General features: G+C 33.3%; 1 long non-coding RNA gene across 1 annotated transcript; it reads right to left on the bottom strand.

The window, feature by feature from the left end:
* Window positions 1–3,542: 3,542 nt before the first annotated feature.
* Window positions 3,543–6,763, bottom strand: LOC105342817 (uncharacterized). The gene is made up of 3 exons (XR_004597258.2): window positions 6,578–6,763; window positions 6,106–6,226; window positions 3,543–6,020 (listed from the first exon to the last, which is right to left on the bottom strand). It is a non-coding gene; the product is annotated as an uncharacterized lncRNA (long non-coding RNA).

Genomic DNA, 6,763 nt, shown 5'->3' on the forward strand with positions numbered 1-6,763 from the left:
CTTTTTGTATCTTTTTTTAGATATCTAGAAAAACTCTTTTTGTTTTGTGATCATTGATATCGATGGCTCAATGTAAAATCAACCCAAGTACATAAAGCAGTGTAGTGTATACTACGTGGTAATATGAAATATATGTTGTGGATGATTGATGATTATAATTCGGGATAAGATATGAAACGTCAGTATAACCATGCATTAAATCTTAATATTAAAGTTATTTTTTTTGTTTCGGACAACAGTTTTAAACAAAGTTTAAAAACTTAGTTTCTTTTTTTTCATGTCGAGTAGTGCAATAGCAACAAGAAAATTGCATTTTATTTTATCTAAATATCTTGTAATATGATAAATTATTGCGCGTTAAAACTTTCTTCCGGTAGTCAGAAACCCGATTGTCTTTGGCCCATAGAATAATCAAAATTCCTCTACTTAAACAAAACGCACATTTGAATGGAGGAAAGTGAACAATCAGATACGTTTACCTTTATTTTTGTTAATCAAAATGTTACATTAAAGATGTTAACAAATGTGGGGTTTTTTTTTATTTGAGTTAAATATCCTTGGAATGATTTAACCTTTTGATTACAACTAATAATTTTCAATTCAGCAAATTTTTGTTGTCAAAAACCCACATAAATTTGGATGTGAAACTCATTCCTTAAACAGAATGAAATGTTGTATGGATTAAACATATGGATTTTATAAGGCGATATAATAATTGTTCAATGTATAGTGAATAAAATATTGAATAGAACAATCAAAAGTGATATGCCTTAAATGTTTGTAATGAGATACAAAGTAGAAGCCCATGGGCCTCAAGGTTAAGGGTTAAAAGGGCATTATCACGATTTTGGTACAAAAAAATATGTTTATAATATGCTTAATGTTTATAACGCTTCACTTAAGCATTTTTGATAGTCATTTAAAATTTAAGTGCCATTCGTTGAGTTATAAGCGAGTTACAGAGCTCGTATTTCTTTGCTATATAAGCAAAGATTTTGTTTACATTTTAAATGTTGAAGTAAAAATTCCAGTTTTAGACCTAAAATGAATGTGTTTAACGTTAGGAACTGTTTATTTATGCTTAAAATGGATAAGTAGACGGCCAAATCAACTTAAAAAGGATTTTTAGTGGTATATTGATCCTATGTAAACAAAAACAGGGCACGAGCCTTGTTTACATGACAGGGAATTCTGAGCATTTATCTTGCTTATAACTCTACAACTGGCTTTCAAAATGCACCTGATAGCTAGAAAAGCATAGTAAATAATAAAAACAGAAAAAAGAATCTTACCAAAATCGTGACCACGCCCCTTTAAACTGGCTATTTGTATTTTGAAGGTCACTCTCCAGTTGTACCAGCACGGAACTAAGGTGGCATATATAACGTTTGATGTGAGAGATTCGAACATCAGTGACTGGTTCAGTTCTTTACGGATTCTGAACAGTAGCTGGAGAACTGTGACTCCATCGACCAAGCATAACTATTTTTCCATAGAATGGTAAGTAAGAATGATTTCTTATAAAAAGTAAAAATGACATCAAAATTCAAGAAAACATTGCTGTAACCTAATTATGATCAAAATATGGTAGTTTATAATAGGAAACAATAGTATATTTTCTTGATTAATCTTGATTGATTCAAGTCCAATAAAATCATGATCCTAGGGGCAAGGATCTGCCAAAAGTGGGTTGAATTTTTATAAAATGGGGAAATCTTGAAAAACAATCCTCCTTGCAAAAACTATTTTGCCAGTTGGGCTAAATCATTCTAAGATAATGTTAATTTATGTTTTTTCATATCATGATCCGTCGGGTACGGTAACGCTACAATTGGGGATGAATGTTCACCCCCAAAAAACAAATAGATTTGAAAGGAAGAAATGTTTCGAACACAATTTGGCCACAAAAACTGAAACATTTATAGATTATCCTCAGGTAGTTTAAATTCAAATTTGACCTAATCATATTCCCCGGGTTGGAATGGGGCACAGTGACGGGAATGCATTTAATGAAAAAAAGAAAACCTTCAAAAATATCCTTTCCAAAGACTGACAAAGGGGCTTGATGTATAATAGAAGAATATAAGTGGCATAAGAGATACACGGATGGGTATGAAGAAACTAAGCAGGAAAAGAGAGGCCGACCGAAGGAAATCGACGACAACGTAGTGGAAATAATAAATGACACAATTCGTGATGACCGACGTCGGACAGTGCGGGAGATGGAAGAAATTTTGGGGATTTGTAAATCATCCATTCATCGCATTCTATCTGATAATTTAAGGATGCAAAGGGTTTGCGCACGCTGGGTTCCTCGACTTTTGAAAGAAGAAGAAAAGCAACGGAGAGTTTTGTGTTCCCGGGAATTCCTTCGCCTTGTTCGATCAGGCCGGGAAAATTTCTTTGATCGTATCATAACGACAGACGAAACCTGGCTTCATTACTATGACCCAGAGGGAAAGCGAGCGTCAAGTGTTTGGAAAACACCGGGAACACCGCCACCAAAAAGGTAAAAGTCTCAAAATTTGTCGGTGAGAGTATGTTCACCATGTTTATGGACAGACATGGCATGATTCTCACCCCTGCTGTTCCATCTGGACGAACTGTTAATGCCGCCTATTACTCTAAGGTTATGCGACGGGATCTTATGCATGCACTAAGAAAAAAAGACCAATATTGGCTGCAAATAAGGAAAATATAATTTACCATCAGGATAATGCACCGAGTCATAATGCTGAACAGACAAAGCTAGAACTCGACTTACTCGGATTCAGCAGAATAAGTCACCCACCATTGAGTCCAGACTTGGCACCGATGGATTTTGCTCTGTTCCCTTATCTGAAGGCTGAGCTAAGGGGTCAACGATTTTCAGATTTGGAGGAATTGAAACAGGAGACATAACGACTTCTCGCTCGATTAGATCAGGCATGGTTTCAAAATGTGTATCAAAAATGGATTGATCGACATATTGAGCACAACTAGGACAAACGGAGAATATTTTGCAAAAGAATAAGAACTGTGTCCTTTGAATTACTTTCGGGTTAAAGGTCTAAAAAGGACAATTCTTTGTATATCAACATTAATTTTGTTTACTGATTAATGACAACAATAAGACCTTTTTAGCATTCTAATAATTTTCTCTTTTATCCAATCACATTTCAAAATTACACTGAAAACCTTAGTAAAATGTCATAACCCACAAAGACTTTGGTTATATTTCAATCACGTGCTAATTCAACAAAGACGTTGTGCATATAATTTTTTACGTCGTACGTTGCGCCGCCGGGTGCAGCACTAAGGTACTAAAATTAGTTTTAAAAAAATAAGCAAGGTACACAGCTGTAATTTGAGATATTAATCAACAATAGCACTACTAAATGACCGAAAAAAGTTTAGTGTATTTGCGATGAATTATTTTAAAGTCATGAGCTCAGTCTACGGTATTTTGGGACAACCCTCGTACATTATATGAACTGAATTTATATAATTTATAATGAATTTATATATTTGTATATATATATATATTTTATTACAGATCTTGATACAGCAGACGTAATGGCAGTTTTTGTGAAATACAATTAAAAGTGTGTAAAATACTCAACAAATCAAAAGCAAAACTAAAACATGAAAAACAAAAATAAAAAATAAAGTTAATAAACAATCAGAAAAAATGATATCTGAAGCAGAGTGTTAAAAATTTCTTATTTAAAAGTGCATAGAATAATACTATTACTTGGATTTCTGTCCAAAATAATCTACGTGAATATACAACCAGCTCGCTTCACCTTCTCGTAGCTCAATATACCGTTTAAATTCTTCATAAAGAATATAAAATGATCAAAAAGTTTATTAAAACATTAAGTCGGTCATTTTACAGTGCTGTTGTATATTGACTTTGTCCAGTGATTAAATGATATGAATTTGCTGTAACGATGATATATACAGATGACATTAAAATATTACAATCTCTTACTAGAGCAAGCTACTTAAAACACTCAACAATGTAATAGCAGTAAAGGGTCTGAAAACATTTTTTTAAATGATCTTTACAAAAAGTTAAAGCATGTCAAGTAAAGGTATGCAAAAATGTTTTGCATCTAGTTCGAATATTTTTTCCATACTTTCCTAAAAGATTGGATTCTATAATGAATGGTCTTTTTAAAAGATAAGACAATTACAATTAATTACATGGAAAATCATAACACAAAACTCTACATCTGTCTTTCATTAAACAGAGAGGTGACCAGCAGATAACTAATAACTCACTGAATGGTAGATTTCCGCCATTTAATAACTTACAGTACTGATCAAACCCAACCTAACAGAAAATAAACCCCAACTAAACCCTGGGTTTACTTTCTGGATTTACTTCGGGTTTACTAGAGTGGACCCAGAGTAAACCCAGAGTGGACACAGAGAGTAAACCCAGTCAGAAGTATACCCCTGAAAGCAGACGCTAACTGTGTATTCGGAATATACAAAGGGTAGGAATTACAGGCAGTAGGATGGTAAGATAAAATACTAGTCTGCTACACACTTCGGTGCATACAGTAGACCTCAAAAGCAATTTCAAAGTAAACCCCGAGTGGACCCAAATTTTCAAAAAGTAAACCCAGAGTAAACTCTTAGTAAACCCAAAAAGTAAACTCGGGGTTTAGTTGGTGTTTACTTTGGTGTTACGTTGGGTCTGATCGGTACTGTACCTTGACTTTTCAGTAAACATGTACAATGTACATGTAGTTAAGAATGTCGCTGTATATTTGATTATATAACTGGACTCTTTGAATTTCAAATCAATATATATGTTTTATACAAGATATTTTTCTTTCTTTTTTTATATTTTCGATCTCAACTTAACAGTCTATGTGATAGCCACTTTAAACCGGTTTTTATAAAACAGTTGTTCTTTGTGTTACTAATTTACTCCTTCCGTGATCTGCATTTTATTTCACCAGTAAGGGAATGTAAATATAAGAATTAAATGATTAATATTTGACGTCGTCGAGTTGAGCAGACAAATTATCAAAACGCCCGTTCTTCAATTTGCCTGCATACCTTACGACAGTTTTTGAAACGACGACGTCAAATATAAATTAATCAATGCTATAATAATGATTTAAAATTCTTAAACTTTTCACATTTTGAACATTTTCTCTTCAAACACTGGGCCAATTTCAACGAAACTTTGAACAAAGCACCCTTAGGCAAAGGGGTTCCAAGTTCTGAAAATTAAGGACTATCGACGCACTTTTTTCAACGGGGAGATAATTGGGAATTGTTAAAAAGTTTTGAAAATTTTTCTCTAGGACCATTTAACTAGAAAAATAATAATTTCATGTTTTTTCTTTTTCTTTCTCCCAAAAAAGCGACATTGTGATGGAGTGTTTTTCTGTGAGGCAGGGGGAACTTATGTCATGAACATTATTGGGGGTTTATTCCTCCTGTTTATATTTTACAAGAAATGCTTTAGAAAGGAATTGATAAAAAGGACTAAACACCTGCATATTAACATTTTGATAAAAAAAAAATACGGTATAATGTAAACGTATCACCTGTTTACAGTTGAAAATACAGAGTTCATCAACATGAATACTGCCTCAAAAGTAAAAGAACGGCTTGATTAAACGTTTTGACCATCATTTCAAAACTCATGATTGTACAGGTAAATAGCTTTTATCATTTCAGATTCTTAAAGTTGATCGATTGTTTGTCAGCGAATTCTATTCACTGCTAGCTTCCAAAGTGAAATATTCGTTGTTTTCTTTACTTGTTTGCGCATTTTTAGAACCCATTGGTTCATCACAGTCGGGTGTGGTTGAAGGATCTACTTTGCTGTAATTTCCGTTGCTTTTACTATCTGATGGCAAGACCCCATAGCCTTCCTCTATGTTTAGAAAAGACGGTCCCGCATGATCATAATAGTCGCTCCTGTCTTTCTGGTCTGCTGAATGTAAATGATTGTACACTCCTTCTTTGATACCTGAAGCCTCCTGCTGTTGCATTGTTTGCACAACTCTTTGCTGAAACCCGCCCAACCTTGTTAATATTGACATTAAATGCTCCCGATAAAGTTGATGAATCATTATTTTTATACGTAAAACTTACCAAGTCATCATTTATTTCGTTGTAAACCACGTGCACACTCTAGGTGTTTAGATCGGATGTTTGTTGGTTTCCATCATTGATCTGAAGGACTGGATTTTTCTTTCCAAAAAAGGTTTGCTTACTAACAGAATGATAAACTTACATGTAGTGTTATGGAAAATACCATCAGAAAACTGAAATACAGTTACCATTTATTGAAATATGATAAACTTCTTTTTCAAAACAGCTTATTTTGATTCATTGATTTTTTCATATATTTCCACTTAATTAAAATTGACTATTTAATTTTTAGTTTATGCATTATAGCAAAACTTGAAGTAGGTCGACAGAATCTTAAAATTTGGTTTCTGAAAACAGTCATGTATCATGATACACATTTTTCTTACTGTTTACATTTAAAAATATCTTTTTTTTAATATCATTTTTTTATGGCCATTGTGTAAATTAAAAAATGTTTTTATGTAACACTTACGTCTTTTTAAAGGAAGACGATTTGCGACTCATACACATAAAAACGGCCACCGTAATAGCTGATCCACAAACCGCTCCCCCAACTGCAGCCCCGATGATAGCTCCAGCAGGCGTGGCTTTAATGACTTTTTTTATTCAAAAAGAGCATTTAGTCATCTCGTGATGAATATGAAATGGAATTTAATGC

The sequence above is a fragment of the Magallana gigas genome, chromosome 4, assembly GCF_963853765.1.
Source record: "Magallana gigas chromosome 4, xbMagGiga1.1, whole genome shotgun sequence".
NCBI lineage: Eukaryota > Metazoa > Mollusca > Bivalvia > Ostreida > Ostreidae > Magallana > Magallana gigas.